We start from the raw sequence: 17,827 nt of genomic DNA, 5'->3' as shown, positions 1-17,827 counted from the left end.
CTAAAATTGACGAGATGATTCTCATGATGCCCCAAAGGATAAACGAACTCTACGAAGCAAAAGGAAGATCTACTGGATATTAATTAAATTATAAATATATCAATTCATGTGAATATGACTAAAAATTTTAATTTTTTCTGAAAAGGTGATGTCTATTTACTTGTGACCATGCTGTGTATAAGAATGGGCGAAGTGTGGTCCACCCCCGCAAAAAAAAAAACGTCTGGGGGAAGTGCCTTGCATAAGATATAGAGATTAACAAGTGCAGCCCACCTGGGCAACATCTAGGGGGAAGTGCCTTGGATACATATGATGAAGCCAAGTGCAGCCCACCTGGGCAACATCTAGGGGGAAGTGCCTTGGATACATATGATGAAGCCAAGTGCAGTCCACTCAGAAAAAAAACATCCAGGGGAAGTACCTTAGGGTACGTCGGACTATGTCAAATGCGGTCTATCTAGGCAGAAAATATCTAGTGGAAGTGACTTGCATAAGAAATTTTTGATCACCAAGTGTGATCTGCCCAGTAAAAAACATCCATGGATTTTAAATATTATGTTACTAAATAAATATTGTTCAGTATAGCAATAAGTATAACAACGAGAGCTCTCTTCTCGCCAAGTGGGTACACATGATATATAACGTCTGACTACGTTTGCTTTTCTACACCTACTCAAGAGAAAACCTCTTCGGTCCACCACTCCAGCAACTGGGAACTGGAAGAGGCAAGGACTCCTGTGCTCCACTAGAAGGGGGGAGGGGCAATATGTGTCGTAGTGGAGACAGTGCAATGGGTGTCTGCAATTCCCTATTTTGAAAAGCAAAAAGATCCCAATTGGAGAAATCATGGGTCAGTAGGGATGGGCAGAAATCCACATCTGCTTTAGTCATAAAGTCCATGAGTGACAGTCCTTTATATTTGAAACAGTGATAAAAATATATATGTATACATATACCACTGGACAAGTGGCCAGTGGTCTTACAGAAACACTCTATCTCAACAGTGAGCATTATAGAAGTATACAGATTCAGTGCTAATATAATACTAAGCACACATGACCAGGCAACACCCACCACCATGTGGGATACTAAAACATGATGTACATTAACCAAATAAGATAAAAGTAATATGTCGACTTACCCCAGTCAAAGGCAAACAGACGTGTGTAGAATTTCTACAGGAGGAAGACTACTCACCCAAGGAAGACAAAGCTAGGTCGTGCAAATAATGTGCGATAAATGTATTGGGAGTTGTCCACATACCAGCCTGAATGATCTCTTCCAAAGAACAGAGGATTTGAGCAGCTAAAGAAAATAGTTAGATGACGAATTTGGTGCAAAGAAACATTATATAGATGGCGAAATTCCATGGACAAGAATATGCCAGTCTTAGAAGTTGACGAACCCAACCTGTGAGCATAATAGGTGATAGATCACGTGAAACAGAGGAATTCCATTGAACAAATAAATGGGAATGAGAACCACGAAAGGAGGCAGTTTAAGCCACATAACATCACAGAGAATGAACTGAACAAAGTAGTCGATGTGGATCCAAATGGGAGTACAGGTGGGAAATGGAAGGTAAGGAAATAGGAGAAAGGGATAAACAACCTTCCTGGACAGCTGATGACTTAGGAAGGAAAGCCCGATCTGGATAGAGGATAACATACGAGGATTGGTAATGAGAAACATTAATGGCATAAATATCTGAATGACAATGACTACATGCCAGGAGGAGATAGGTTTTAAGGGAAATATGGTACAAGGTACATGTTGCAATGGGTTCATAGGGAGAATGGGATAGGGCATGAAGGACAACATTAAGATCCTAATCCAGCAGAACAAAGGGATGGCAGACAGAACATACAAAAGGAATGAAAAGAAGGGAAACAATTGGGGAGGAGATCGCTTTCCAAAAACATGAGAAATGGAAGTTGTTCGACAGTGCAGCCCTATAACTAGCAACAGGTGACACGAACAAACCAGGTGAAGAACTGGGACAGATGAGGAACAGAAGGGCAGGATGTGTGGAAGCCACAATAAATGGACCAATGTCTGAAGAAAGAACAATGCCTCTGGTACACAGACAAGGAAGAAAGTCGAAGGGTATGGTCAAGAAAAGATGCTACACGAGGGGTGAGTTCCTGAACTGAGGCAAGGTACCAGACAAAAGTTATGTGTGAAAATGGAGTTGAGTGACATCAGGATGAAATACATCTGATCGTGGTTGTCAGACAAGCAACTGTGACAGAGGTAAGGGCAAAGGCTGTTGCTCCAGTAAGGGCCAGAACAGAGTAAACCATGTATGAGCTGGCCAATACAAAGCAACTAGCAGAACATTGATCCCAGGGATCAAAGGAGAAGTTCTGCTGGTCAAGAAGTGTCCATTGAAGGGAACACATGTGCACCCAACCCAAGCGAATAAAGCTTCCAAGGAAGCCCACTTTCCCAAAAAGAGATAGAACCTCTCAGACTGAGAGAGAAGGAGAAGGTAAGGCCTTCATGACTGTCCACTCCATATCCTAGAACCACAGTGGAGAAGGCTGAGCCAGACTGAGATGGGAATTGAAGAGAACCCCCAAATGTATAAGATATTGCATGGGGTGATAAGGGACTTCTTCAACTTGATGAGAAAACCTCTACCCAATTAGTTTCCCAAAGAAGTAAGCAAGCATGATTGACCAATGGAGCACAGGAAGAGGCAAGCAGGACCCAGTCATTCATGAAAAAGAGAGTGTGATGACCTAAAGAGTGAAAATCATGACCAAACGAGTGTACCTCTCAACAAAACACACAGAGCTGAAGAAGAACCAAATGGCCGCACCAGGAACTGGGAGACACGACCCTCGTGGATGAATGAAAGAAAATGAAGTGACACCAAAGCAGTTGGAATATGAAGATAGGCACCAGTCACGATGATCTGGTTATTCAGAGTCCTGGAGAAAAACTCCCGGAAATCAGAGGTAGGACTTCATGGAGAAGCAAGGTGGCTCCAGATAAGAGTTCAACCAGGACAATTCTATGAAGTATCTCCAATCTCCTATGTTTCGAGGGACAACAATTAGACTGGAGTAAAACCCCATTCGACATTCCTCTTATATAGTAGGAAGTCTTGATCAGACTAGGAAAACGATTGGAAGAGGTACGATCTCGAAGACGAGGGAAGTGGAACTGAAGGCAGAAACCTTCAGACAAAACTCGTAGAACCCACGAAACTGTTGTAAAGTGCACCCAAAACATATTAAACATACCTAGAGAAAGTACTCACTACTAATGAACTAATCAAACCTAGAAATGTGTAATCTATAAAGTACATAAAAATAACGAACTTACAAAACAATGAAATTCGATCTAAAACATAAAAAATAAACAACCCGAAAGTACAAAACCACTAAAGGAACTTAGAAGATAAAAAACCACTCAAAGAACCGATACAACAAGGGACACGAAAGTAAAACCTACCCTAAAGAACATGAGAATGAAAAGGCACCCAGTTAACAATAACAAAATTACTTTACTACTAGTCACATCTAATTCCCTATTAGATGTAACTTAACGAATCAACACAACCACAAAATTGGCCGAAGTTACAATTATCCAAATAGTAACTTTCGTGCAAAATCTTTACATATACCGAAAATAAAATAAAAACAAAGTAACAATCAAACTCTAAATGCAAATTTAAACTAAAGCAGCTTAGATGGTAAAAGAATTATAAAACCAAACTTATCAAGTACTGAGTAGAGAAGACCTAAATTATCATGTGAAGAAAGTAGGTCAAACCCCACAAGCTCACATAAACTCACTAAACATGGGAGTGAGGAATACACGCTGAAAACTTACCACAGATCTTCCAGGGAAAAGAACAATACCTAACCCAGGAGATTACATGAAGGCACAATGTTTAGAGAGTAGTCCAAGATCGAGATAGCTTTGGGTGAGGGAGGTAAGACTGTTTCGGAATTAGATTAAAGTATACGTGGCTTGACTTAGATTAATGTATACTTGATTTGACTTAGATTAAAGGATACGTGGCTTGACTTAGATTAAAAGATACGTGGCTTGACTTAAATTAAAGGATACGTGGCTTGACTTAGATTAAAGGATACGTGGCTTGACTTAGATTAAAAGATACGTGGCTTGACTTACATTAAAGGATACGTGGCTTGACTTAAAGTATACGTGATTTGACTTAGATTAAAGGATACGTGGCTTTACTTAGATTAAAAGATACGTGGCTTGACTTAGATTAAAGGATACGTGGCTTGACTTAAAGTATAAGTGATTTGACTTAGATTAAAGGATACGTGGCTTGACTTAGATTAAAAGATACGTGGCTTGACTTAGATTAAAGGATACGTGGCTTGACTTAGATTAAAAGATACGTGGCTTGACTTAGATTAAAGTATACGTGACTTGACTTATATTAAAATATACATTATTTGACTTAGATTAAAGTATACATGACTTGACTTATATTAAAGTATACAGTACTTGACTTAAATTAAAGTATACGTGGCTTGACTTAGATTAAAGTATACATAACTTGACTTATATTAAAAGATACGTGGCTTGACTTAGATTAAAATATACGTGGCTTGACTTAGATTAAAGTATACATTACTTGACTTAGATTAAAGTATACATTATTTGACTTAGATTAAAGTATACATGACTTGACTTAGATTAAAGTATACATGGCTTGACTTAGATTAAAGTATACATGGCTTGACTTAGATTAAAGTATACATTACTTGACTTACATTAAAGTATACGTGGCTTGACTTAGATTAAAGTATACATGGCTTGACTTAGATTAAAGTATACGTGGCTTGCCTTAATTTAAAGTATACATGGCTTGACTGGTGAAGCAGCAGAACTTCAATTGAAATCCAGCACTCTGTGCATTTCAATGTGCACGCTGACTATCTTTTTCAAATTGTATTGATACTCTTAACTTTTTAAATTTCACATGTTGGCTGTGTACCTATTTGGACACTCTTTGGTGTTAAAACATGCTTGCACACTTAACACTCACTAGATAACTGTAGGTAAAGTGGTTAGAAATATACTTGAAAATTTTCTTATAAAACAAGGCTAGTTTAATATGAACTACTATTTTATAGTATGTTGAAAACAACTATCGCGTGAATATACCTACTACTACTATTGAGGGGCCATTTTGTAATAATCATAAGCATATAGAATTAAGCTCAATCATGTCAGAATTTTCGTTTCCACAACATCCCTTAGTAAAATACAATAAGCAAATTAAGGCACAATCACATTCCAAAACATATACATTCAATATTTTTAAAAAGTCAACTTTTATGAGAAAATTGATATTTTTCTTCTTCTGGTAATACTTGAGTTTTTGTTTCTTTGTTGTCGAGTATAAAGCTACACAATGTGCTGTATTGCTGTGTCTGACATGAGTATCGAAATCTAGTCTTTAATCAGCATTGATTTATATTGCAGTTAACTTTTGTGAAAATAGTTCCAAATGCCTTCTTTTTGTCTAATAAAAACAATACAAACCTTTCTGGAATGACTCAATTTTTTTGGGATCCACGTCAAGATGCTGGGCTGGCGCGTGCAGGTGTTAATAACATTTAATGACATAGGATGGTTGTAGAAGTAGAGTTATTGTATTCTGCTTCAACTTGCTTTAAAAAACACGATTCTTGTCAAAATAAGTCCCAGTTTAAAAATAAAAAAGAAGACATCTATATCATTATTGTAATAATGAAAACTTGACTTTAAGGGAAAAGATCAGGGAATGATGGATGAATAAGAATGAAAAGCTCAGTACTTGTATTGTTTTAATGTGGTGTACAAATGTATATTATGTGTATGTATGTGTGTATATATAAATGTTTACTTGTATATTTATATACATATATACACATATGTATATACACACAAAGTAGTCATAATTTTCAACTTCCCACAGCAATGTTTTTATCAAAAAGGATGGTAAAACGCCCAGTATGGTATCACCATAGTATGATCCATATACATCTCATCACGTCATATTTTCATTAATATTAAGTTTATTTACCATTTTAGCTGAGCTTCATTTATTGAGATCTATTGAAATACCCTTAAATCACTGGTTTCCAGAATGAACCCCCTGTTGACCATCCTAAGCTCAATACTGAAAGATGCTGGGCTGGCTTGTGTAGTAGGTGTTAATAAACTGAACTAGCAGTTAACACATCTAATTCTTTCACCAACACACCTCAAAAGTAACATTACATTTTACAAAATAGATAAGCCACATCATCACTCGAATAAGTCTTTGTTCCTTTACATAAATATAACAAATATACCTATTTCTCTATAAGACATCAATTACTACTGTTTTTGTATAAAAAAAAACAATTTAATATACAAACGTATACAATAACAGAATACTGAATGCTTAACCTCTCTGTGTAAAATATTGTCAGTTTAAACTAGGTGTAAGTACCTTATGAATTTCTAGAGAAAAACATTGAACGAAAACATTTTACTAAAGAATATGCAATGTTTCTGTGAGCCCTTACTCAATATATAAAATAATACCAAAAAATACAACAAACAATAACAGTAAAACAAACTGAAATCCTGAGAAGTACTCAAAGTACCATTAAATACATAAAAGTAATCTAGGATAATTCTTACAGCCTTTTGTGATATGTTTCTTAAATATAGATAATGGCAGAAAATACAACTGAAGAAATAAGCATGCAACCAATGTTTGCTACATCATACATTTTATATACAGTGTGACTTATTTCATTGTGGTGTTAAGTGGTTGACATCAAACACGTCACTTTAGATCTTCTTTCATCAGATCTAGACTAGACATGTGACTCAATTTAGAGAAATATTTTTATTGCATTTAGTTAATCATGTAAATAACAAGGTTATAATTTTAAACAAGTTCAAAATCTTAGAATATATAGGTACATAAAACAAAATGTTTTAATTAAGTAATGTACAATAAAACAATCCATCAAAGTTCAGCTACCTCCTACAATTTTTAAGCAGCATTAACCATAAAAAAAACCTCTATACCATGACACTTAACATTTTGTACATATTGTTTTCTACTTAGATTACACATATAAATATGACAAAGTTTTCTGACTTTCTCAACAGAGTAAACTTTTAATACTAACTTTCTTGAATATTTATTGCTTGTACCTCACAGATAAACATAATATTACTAAGTTTTACAACACAATACGTTTTTAATATTAACTTTTTGAAATACAAAGTTATTTAGATCATATATATAAAGTTATTAAACTTAAATTTTAGAACAACATAAAAATTTTCTTACAGAATTAATTTATAACACTAGTTTTCTGAAATAATTACTTAGATTACAGAAATTGTGATTACATAGTCTACAAGACATAAATCTTACATAAATAATATCTGAAATAATTTAATTTTATAATTCCACGAATTAGAATGCATGAAAAAACCACTGAAGTACCAAAAAGATTATTTTAGGTCTCACATTACAGATACGAGTTACTTCAACAAAACAGAGTAACACTTTATTACAGTATTCAACAGTCACAGTGATGACAATAAAGTTTGTCTTCATGTCACCATCCATTTGATGAAACATAGAACAAAAATATTATGAGGAGAAACTTTTTGCTATAAACTTGTTTATAATTCAGCAAGATTACATATAAGAAGCACACAAACATTTATTTAAGTTATTAATCTCTTAGAGAAAAAAAAGGCATGTACTCGCATATTTCACTTTACAGACACCTAAAAACTATCTTGAGTCATTTTTTGTGTTTTAAACAATAACTGAATGTTCTGGAAACTCATAATTCCTCTGCACAATCCTGGCAAATTTCAGAAAGATTATGAAAGATTTAGTATATGATGTTACTTATGCAAAAACAAGAAAACACTCCTTATTGTCATAAAGATATAAACCATTTGTGGCTTATATGCTTTTTTAAACCTCTTTTTAATATCATTGATGTCTCACCATTCTATGCGATTAGGTCATTTTAACTTTTCATTACTAACTTCAATTTATTAAGTGTTCACCAACAAACGTTGCTTGAAGTTTTAATGATTTCACCAGTTAGTTCTACTCCATGAGATAAGAGAAACATCTCTACTTGATACTATGTTCAGAAAAGTATCTAACTTCTCTAGACACTGAATAGTTGTGTGGGAGACAAAGATGACAGGTTGGCTACATTCTACATCTACTTCACAGCAGTGTGTAGAAAAATGGTTGAAAGCTGATACCCTCAAACACGTATAAGAAAATATAAATTCCTGAAATGAAATACAACATATATTTAAGGTCAGTGCAATTTCTTAACTTACAAATCCACCATCTCCCCACTAACAACATAAAGGTTTGAGATTATAGGAGTTATGGCTATATAAAATATTCAAGACAGAAAGCTTACAAAAATAAAAAAATCTAAATTATGTTTCTGTAGTTTTAAAACTAAATGAATTTTTCATTAGATTCTCAAAACTGGAGACCTCATTCTTTCAATCTTTCTTTAGCATTGAAGCTAATAAATTCCATATTACAATTTACAAAAATTATAATTATTTACAGGGAATGAATACACTTAAATACCAATAAGCATATGTCCCATTCATATGAACACACAATGTATAAAGTATTTGATATTGATTTATTTTAATAAAGTTCATAGAACAGTCAGAAAAATAGACTTGTCTTCCTGTTTTTGATGGTAATGAAAAAAATTATTTATATCAAATGGTAATTTTTTTAGTTTTTTAATGTAAACAAACTGGTCCAATGAACATGTTTTATTTATTATTACTCTTCTTACATTTTAAGGTATGGTTTTTCTCAATCTGGTGGCAAAATAAATTTTTAAATAAACTAACTAGCATAGGAAAACCAAATTACAGTTTCAAAAATCTACCTACTATGTCTACTTTTGGGAGTAATGATGTTTTGCAGTAGTTTCCACTTTCTCAGTTTTCTGTACTATGACTTTGATTCTGTCAAAACCATTTAATCAAATTATTTTGTATTATCAAAGGCCTTTCAACACAAAACAAGTAAACCTCTCAATGACAAACTTCAATGATCTCTTTATGTCATGTAACAGTTTATCTTTCAGTTATGTATATCACAATAACACATCTTCTGTAACTTTGCTGTTCTCACTGAACTAGAAATATAGAATCAGATACAAGTGTATCCTCAGGCAAACATAACTGTACTTAAGTGTAAAATGGTAGTTAAAAGGTAAAATTTTAAAGTTTACTCAACCTATAACTGTGTTACCAAAAACTGTGGTAACAAAGACGAAAAACTTTTAAACTAAAATGTTTAATCTTCACACATAAACTTAACACTATTATTGTTCTCTCTCTCTGTTCATTCTAAAACCTGAATAATGTATCTGATACCAAATCCCATATGAATAAGATATTTCAATGTTCTCATACTGTCTACTAACTGTTTGTCTGACAATCTCAAGTAGAACATTCAGCCAAACCATCAATACACAATATGAACACATTAGCACATTACCTTAAGTTTCGGAATGATGATGTAATTGATTTAGCTGCTTCACTCTGTGCTCTGAGGTCTCAATAATGTAACCTCGAATCTTGTCCACATTCTTGAATCTGGCACCCCAAAACTAGGTCATATCTACTAAAAATGGAGATGTTATTCACACCTGGTTTAACACTAACAGAAATAATGGCAACAAGTTATTAAATACTCTCAACTACAGTAAAACTTTTTCCAAAGAAAATAACTGAAGAAAGTTGAAGCTACATGTCCAATTCCAAAACACAATAAAATGTTTTGGTTTGTTTGTATGGAAGTGCTATTATGAACAGTCAAAATTATATTTTAACTAAAATCAGAATCACTCTGAATTTCAAAATGGCTATCAAAAATCTGTTCAAATAGACAAACAGTCTTATTTACACATACCCTTTTCAATGTTCATCCAAAATTAATCTAGTTACATATAAATGGCATGTGTCACTAGCTTATCTTACCTATATTTAAATAAAATAGCCTATAAAAACATTTGTAAAACGCATGTTCTTAGAAATCTTTTGAACATTTTAAAATTTCTATTAATACAAAAGTTATCTAAAACAATTTTATTTAATGAGCTGAGTTCTAGGTAACAATCCCTGAAGCTGCACCAACAGAACCTAACCTCTCACTTGGAAGCTGGCTGTATAAGAGCAGGAAGAAGCAAGTTCCTTTACTGATGGTACCAGTAGCCTTCTGGATGTATACTATTCTACTGACTCCCCATCTTTTGCTTTTCCGAGCTACTACCCAATAAATTACTTTGTTTTCCAGCAGTCTATCATATTATCACACTTCGATGACAAGAAACCCACTTTGAGACTAATAATGCCTGGAGATGGCTTGAATGGGTAATGAAGAAAAACTTATGTTTAACATAACAGCAAATGTACAACGTTTCGACCTGGGTCTTCTTGTTTTTTGCTGTCAACTGTTGATGACACTTAAGCCTACTTTTATACTAATGGTACTACTACACTAAATTTCCTATTTAATTAAATAGTGCACCAAAGAATACAGAATAATAAGATGCAAGAGACAAACAATGTCCTATAACTATTATAATTTTTCTGGCTTTCTAACTATGCAACAAGAGCCTTTAAAAATTCAGTTAAGCTAGCTGATTTGGTTCTCATGAAAACATATTGGAAACTGAAACCGGAAATAGAGAATTATCTGTACAAAAAATAATGTAATATAATACATCATTTGATAGATTAAAACTTTCGATTTCTCTTGGTTATAAATAACATAGCATAAAATGTCAGAGAAAACTATTGGCACTAGCAATGGATTAATGATGGGGAAACCAAAGTTTAATAATGAAGATGAAAATGGTTGATAAAACATAAAACATTTTATTTAAAAGGTTCGAACATTTTGAAATAACTTATTCCATCTTCAGCAAAATCTGAAAATTGTGTTACAAAGATGATTATTACTAAAATTATAATATGATAACATAATCATTAGTTTATTTAGTTATTAAGAAAAACAGTAAATGGACGGATGAAACAATGTTTATATATATATTTATATATATATATTACACAATAGCTGAGTTAAGTGTGAAAATTTAGAACAATTTTAGGTCTAAAGAGCTTTGTGAGTCATTAAGGGTCAGGCAATCTTTAGCTATGAGTAGACTTTCTTTCATGTAGAGGTCAAGGTCTGAAGATCCTTTGGTGGTGATAGAGAAATCATTAAATGAAATAAATATTTCATTAAATTTAAACCCAGCCACTTATCCATTCTCTCACATTCTGAAACCACAGGTCACAATATTTCATTTAACGTAAACAAATAAGGTTGAAGACTATAAAAATTATGCTTTGCCTAAGTGATATTATAATGAGTAATTTCCATCAAATTTTGTACTTCACAGAAGAGTGGTAAATAAATTAGAGAAGAGGGAAGACTTAGACAGCAAATGTCAAACTCTTATACAAGGGAAGATTGAGGTTTTTAAATATTTCCTATATATATAAATTAAAAACATAAAACTTATATAATATTAAAACTTGATTTATTAACTATGTTTTAATGCCAAGTTCATTCATATACACTGGCAATAAAGTAATTTAAATGAATTTTGATTGGAACTCTGTAAAAGGATGTGACATGCACATTTTGACCTACCTGACTCAAAAGGGTTAAACAAGGCCCAGAAATCAGCAACTTATGGCTATGATTGGTTGAGTCTATGCTCAGTCACTCAACCAGTCACCACCAGGAACAAACAACCAATCACAGCATGTCCATCTCAATTCAACTGGATACTATTATAAGGCCTGCTGTAGCTAGCAGAAATTAACCTGAATACGAAAGGCAGAAGACTTTTGAAACGTCATCCTCTACATTTGAGCTGATTGTATAGTTACTAATATATTTCTACAAGTATGACTCTTATAGTCAGTTGCCACCCATTACACAGTCAACTCATTATGAATATTCTGCCTAAACTATCTGTCAAATAATACATAAAAGATGAGAGTTTTGTTCAAGGCATGGCATTTGTGCAAAAATAGTTTTAGCAGTAGCACAAGACAATAGCTATTGGCTTTATGTAGAGGTAAGTAGTGTTTCTGAAGCTTGAGCCTCTCCTGCATGACACCATGGTTACATTGGATGATGTGTCTGTGCATGAAGGCTATGCCTTGGTCTTCATTTCTACAGAATGGAGTACCATCATCATTGAAAAATGGCTGACATCACCATGCGTTTGGTTCTTTTGCCAGCCATAAGCTTGTATAAATTCCAGAATGAAGTGTTTGTGAGATGGACCTTGCTGAATAGTTCATTCCATTTCACATCTAATGGTTTAGAAGCTGATCACACGTAGAGAGCAGAGACTATATTCAGTGCAATCCTTGTATCCTATGCCAAGTTACAGGCATTAACTCAGCCTAGGCTTGAAAGTGCACTTTCAAGGCTTTATCAGTATCAATGTTTCACTAAAATCTCATTCGTTTTGCAAAAGTTGTTGCTTTGGCTTTGCTTGATGGTGGAAAGGTGTTTGAGAGTACAAAGTACTGCCAGTAAGTTGACGTCTTTGTATGGGTTTTTAGATTGCTTTATACTACTTTGTCTTCCAGTCTTCATGCACAACTCACATATGAGATTATCACTGCAGACATTATGTGCCCTATGCCAGGTAGAGATGGCACTGAAAGTTGAGTTAGAAAACAAAAGGTCTACACATAAGTCTCTGTCACTTGGCACTTTGCAATTCTTGCTGGTTCACCCAAGTTTAGCAATATAAGGTTGGTGTGTATAGTGGAAGGTAAACCTTTTCCATTAGAATTTTAACCTGGATCATAGATGGGATGTCTGGCATTGAAGTCTCCTACCACTAAATACATAAAAGTGTTTTCAAGCAGAGTCTGATGTGCTTTGTATTCATATGTTATTTACTGGCTCAGGTCTAAATCTCAATTACCCTGTTCTTCTCCTCCTCATGATGGATAATTGAGGCCCCATGCTGTGTGCACAAGCTCCATTGCTCTGTGGTCATCTGTGTAGGAGCAAATTTTTAATGTATCATTATCTCTAGGCAATACGGTAACCACTAACTGTCCAGTAACTCCTGTTCTAACCTTATTGTACTTACCAAGGCAAGTCAACAACCTATTAAAATAGGGCTGCCATTTTTGAGATGGGTGCACACTGGCCAATATGATATCAAGATATCAGCCCAACAATGAGAGTCTTCCCTGGTGTAGGATCAGCCCTACTTATGAATGGTAACCATACATCTCTGCATCACTTCCATCCTAGGAGTGTAGTGAAGTGTGCTTTTTGCTTGATGATCTGTCAACCCACCATGTATGTCACTATCTGATACAATATAAAGATCTACACTGTGTTAGCCATTGATCTGATATTCCATATATTTACCCCACTTAATGTCACACACAACTAGGCTCAAGGTAGTTTAACACTGGGACTCATCCTACCAATAGTCTCTCTCTTAGACTTAATATCTTGAACATGTATTAAAACTAAGCTACCTCTTAACATTAGTGATAATTCTGTAATTGTACTTAGAATTCAACTCACAGTAACAGTAATGTCATTAAAGGCTAAATACTAGAGCTATAACCAACAGAGCGTAACAATATACCAGTGTTGTAGTCAAGACCTCAGTGTCCAAGACCGAGATCTGAGAGTTTGAAACCAAGAGCTGTGATAAATTACACAATGCAAAATAAAACAAGAATATAAATCACATGCATCAAACTATATTAATATCTTAACCACAAATCTTTTACACATTAACGTCACAGTCTTTGTTTTAACATCTCCTCAAATAAGACAAAAAAAGAAATACCGTTTTTTTTTTTCAAGAGTTTATGGTGTCCATGAATTCTTCGTGGTCTTTGAAGCCAGACAGGATCACAGCAGATCTACTAAACATGTTGAAAATCAAGGATAATCCCTAATGTTTAATGCAAATACGTGCACCAGATGAAGTTCATACAAACATGTAGTTAAGCCTATGCATAATGCAATGTATAGTAGCAATTAATTTTGAGTAGTGCATGTTATAACTGCAGATTGATGTACAGGTAATAAGCAAAAATAAGGGAGGCACTATCAACATCATTACAAAGGTGTGGTACCAACTACCAAGGGGGTTTTACTGTTAAAACATCTTTGATGCTATATCATGCCTCATATGAACTGCTGCATAATTGCTATTTAACACTTAATAATCCTAGGTAGGTCTAAATACTGGTAAAACTTTTAAATTTAGCCAATCTCATTTTCAAGACTTGTAAAACATCGAGACCCAAATGGGCCAAGACCTTCTGAATGGTGGTCTCAAGATTGAGAACAGTCTTGAGACCTACAACATTGCAATGTATTATGCCTATTATCAAGATAACGCTGTACGTTACACAACAATACTAACTGTGTACTTAAAACTAAAACATGTTAACTGTAATAAATTTATATAGTTGGTAGTGCAGCAACTAAGTACATGGCACATTTATATTTATATACATAACTTAGCATTGGTATCTGTGTAGTTAAATCTCTATCTAATCATGTGGTTAATAAGTATTTATTAGCAGGGCTAACAAAAAAAACTCACATCTTGTAGAACATTATAAAAGTTTATATTTTAATAAGACTGACTGATATACACACTAGAATAGTCTAGCATCAGCCACAGTACAATCTCTCCTCCTTCCTATTTAACATCAAATACCCAGTATAAATAAGATCATTTCAATATTATTACTTCTGCCACTATTATACACTTGGAAAGTGTTTGGCACTGGTTCTCCTCCCTCCAATAATCTCCTCATGGTTCATTAATTCCCAATTCAATAGATTTAAGTAGTACCTGTCCATTGGACTTTTAAAAAACAAAATACCCATAAATGAAGTATAAATGAGCTATTTTATTCCAACTTGGCATATTAATTCATAAACATACAGTGCTTATGAAGCCTAAGAAACCTGTATTACATCAAGTGTTGGTGGGGTATAACATTGTGCAGCTTCCAGATTCTTCACATTCTATTGCCAAACTTCTTTTCTTGAATACAAATACAATCCACAATGTGATTATTTAAACAGACATGAACTACTACATTATCATAATATTATCTGATGTATTTTCTGCACCTTATTCAGTGGTTCTTTTTTTAAGCATTTATATATATCTGTACTCTACCTCATGTTATAAGGCAGCTAGTTACGTGTAAAATAACTCTAAGAACCCACGAGTGAAAATAAAGGAAAATATGTCCTATCAAACACACTACATCTGCCATATCCAATGTCAATGAGGCCTTTAACCTAATAATAAAGCTCATCAATTATACTTCAGTAACTTGATGTAAATAACGTCTTATTAAGCTTCATATGTCATAACATCATGCATGAAATCTGTAACAGAAGACCATGCTATTTTGATTATTAATGTTAAGGTATAGTGTTAGCAAAGCCTTAGCCTACTTTGAACAACAATTAAATTACAGGATCTATATACTAAAAGTTAAAAGCTAGAAAGAAAAACAAAAGAAAATTTGATAAATTTAATTTCATCCTATATTACCATATTACAATCTTTTTTCATTCCAGCTAAAATCCTATACAACCTATACCTTATAAATCATTATAGGAACATCATACTTTACTGTGTGGAAATAACACAAGTTAGGTTTACTTTCCAGATAATGCATATTTTATATCAGAAAAAGATATTACATGTTAAATTATGCTGTTTAATATATATCATTTTTGAATTCTATAAAATTCAATCTATTATATTGGTATATTTTTTATAATTTACAGTGAGTGCATAAAAAAAATGAAACAGGCATGACACTAGATATATGGTTAGCACTATAACATTTTTTTACTATGTAACAATCTCGGCACAATCATAATTAAATATTCTATGAACAATGAAGTAAATAAAATTACTTCTGCACAAACATTAAATTATATGGTGACTACAAAAAAGGGCCTTAAACTGTCCTGTTAGAAGCTACTTGGTTTTCCAAGTTTGAAATGATTTCTCAAAACTTACCTAATTGTCTGACTGTTGAAAAACTGCAATAATGGCACAAAATCCAACCACTTCTTCCATTCAGAATTCAATCCTACACGTACCTCTACACTGAGAACTCCTGAAAAGGACCTCATATGTGAAAGGTTTAGACACAAGAGTAAAATACACATGTGAAATTTGAAGGTAAAAATACATAATATATAATTTTTATAAGTATGTAAAACATTCAGTCTGTGTATACAAGTGCAAGGTATTTCAAATTACACAGTTTTTGTGCTGCTAATGAAAGTTAAAATTTTCTAAAATAGATAATGTATTTCCAATAATACTCACCTTTTGTCACACTACAGCTAGGGTTTCTTTTCCTTTGCCCATCTAAACAATGGTCTGATTTTTTCTCGCTGCTCTAGTCTTATAATTGCCCTTGGTGATATCTCTCTTGTGACACTCTCCACCTATGTCAACGTGCCTTCTATCTTGGTACTGTATATAAGCACCTCCTTCAGAAAATATTGTCATTTTTTTAGACTGACCTAATCTGCAGTTTCTAATACCAGCTCATAGTGTGGAGGTAAGTATTATTGGAAATACATTTTCAATTTAAAAAAATGTTGACTTCCAAAACATACTTACCTCCACTTGTGCCAATAGAAGATTAGCACCCTAGGGGGGAAACCACACTACATCCAAAACATGTATGCCTTTTCCCCGGAACCTAAATCATGCACTGCAGGTGGAATTTGATGTGATCTGTCATCACCATTGGCTAGGTAGTTGAGGTCCCACTGCTCAGGGTTGGAATTATAGGAAACAGAACTCTCATCTGGTCTGAAATTATCAACACTCATCTTCACTTCCCAGCAGTGAGGGCAAGGAAAATTCCACTTACCCCCAAAATTATGGGGAGGACATGGAATAAACAGTGCTCAACCAAGGACTCAGGATGGGAGCACTCTTCATTCTGAATTACAGGGAAATAATGGACCATCTTCCATGTACAATGTATTGAACCAATATTGATCAAAGAGAAGATCCATGCTCAACCCAACCAAATAGCTAAGTGTCAAATCTGAAACGGTATTACAACTATGCTTCTGCATAGGCTGGTGTTGCTCCTATTGACATCCGGGGAAAAAAGATCCAGAGTCCCAACTTCAAGATTGGAGGAAAGTCACTTGAACACTCTGGTGGGATAACCTCAATCCACCAACCGAATGACTGGAAACTACAAACAGTGCAACAGGTGAACCAAGTTCCCTATGTTTTTAAAAGCAGACTGACCCCAATATATTTAATCCAATGATCAGCAGGGATGGGCAGGATTCCCTTATGCTTTACTCATGATAATCCATGAGTAGTGGTCAGCATAGTACAGTAATACCACCCAGTCAGCCACTAGGTGGTCTTATAGAATGCTTCATTTCTACAGTGCCTGTAGCAACCTAGATAAAATATATTGTGTTAGTGGTTGTTAATGCAGATTTTGTTTGATAAAAGCACACCTGACTTAGAAACACTTGCACAGAATGAAATCCTGTGAAAAAAGAGGTGAGGGACCCTGGAAAGTAAAGAAGAGACAAGACTAGTAATGAAAATACTCACTCCTCTAAAATCTAGTAGATAGCCACAGGGGGGTAGTCGAAAAACCTCTAAGGAAGATACTGCCAGATCATGCAAATAATGTGAGATAAAAGTATTGGGGAGATCAACATACCAGC

At 34.1% G+C, this 17,827-nt stretch overlaps 1 protein-coding gene across 6 annotated transcripts in view; it reads right to left on the bottom strand.

Annotated features, from left to right (window-relative positions):
* Window positions 1-6,363: 6,363 nt before the first annotated feature.
* The window catches only part of LOC106466891, a 31,298-nt gene continuing 19,834 nt past the window's right edge, over window positions 6,364-17,827 (bottom strand). The window contains exons 3-8 of one of the 6 annotated variants that reach the window (XR_002612297.1): window positions 16,128-16,227; window positions 13,911-13,989; window positions 11,720-11,895; window positions 9,557-9,679; window positions 8,944-9,018; window positions 6,364-8,307 (exon numbers count right to left, since the gene is read on the bottom strand). The gene's annotated coding sequence lies outside the window, so the exon portion shown is untranslated. Of the gene's footprint in view, window positions 8,308-8,943; window positions 9,019-9,556; window positions 9,683-11,719; window positions 13,990-16,127; window positions 16,239-17,827 lie in introns of all 6 variants that reach the window. The other 5 variants (XR_002612299.1, XR_002612298.1, XR_001291301.2 and 2 more) reach the window with 5 other exon arrangements.

The sequence above is a fragment of the Limulus polyphemus genome, unplaced genomic scaffold (genome assembly GCF_000517525.1).
Source record: "Limulus polyphemus unplaced genomic scaffold, Limulus_polyphemus-2.1.2 Scaffold2412, whole genome shotgun sequence".
Taxonomy (NCBI): Eukaryota; Metazoa; Arthropoda; class Merostomata; order Xiphosura; family Limulidae; genus Limulus; species Limulus polyphemus.
This window is presented reverse-complemented; position numbering and strand designations above follow the sequence as displayed.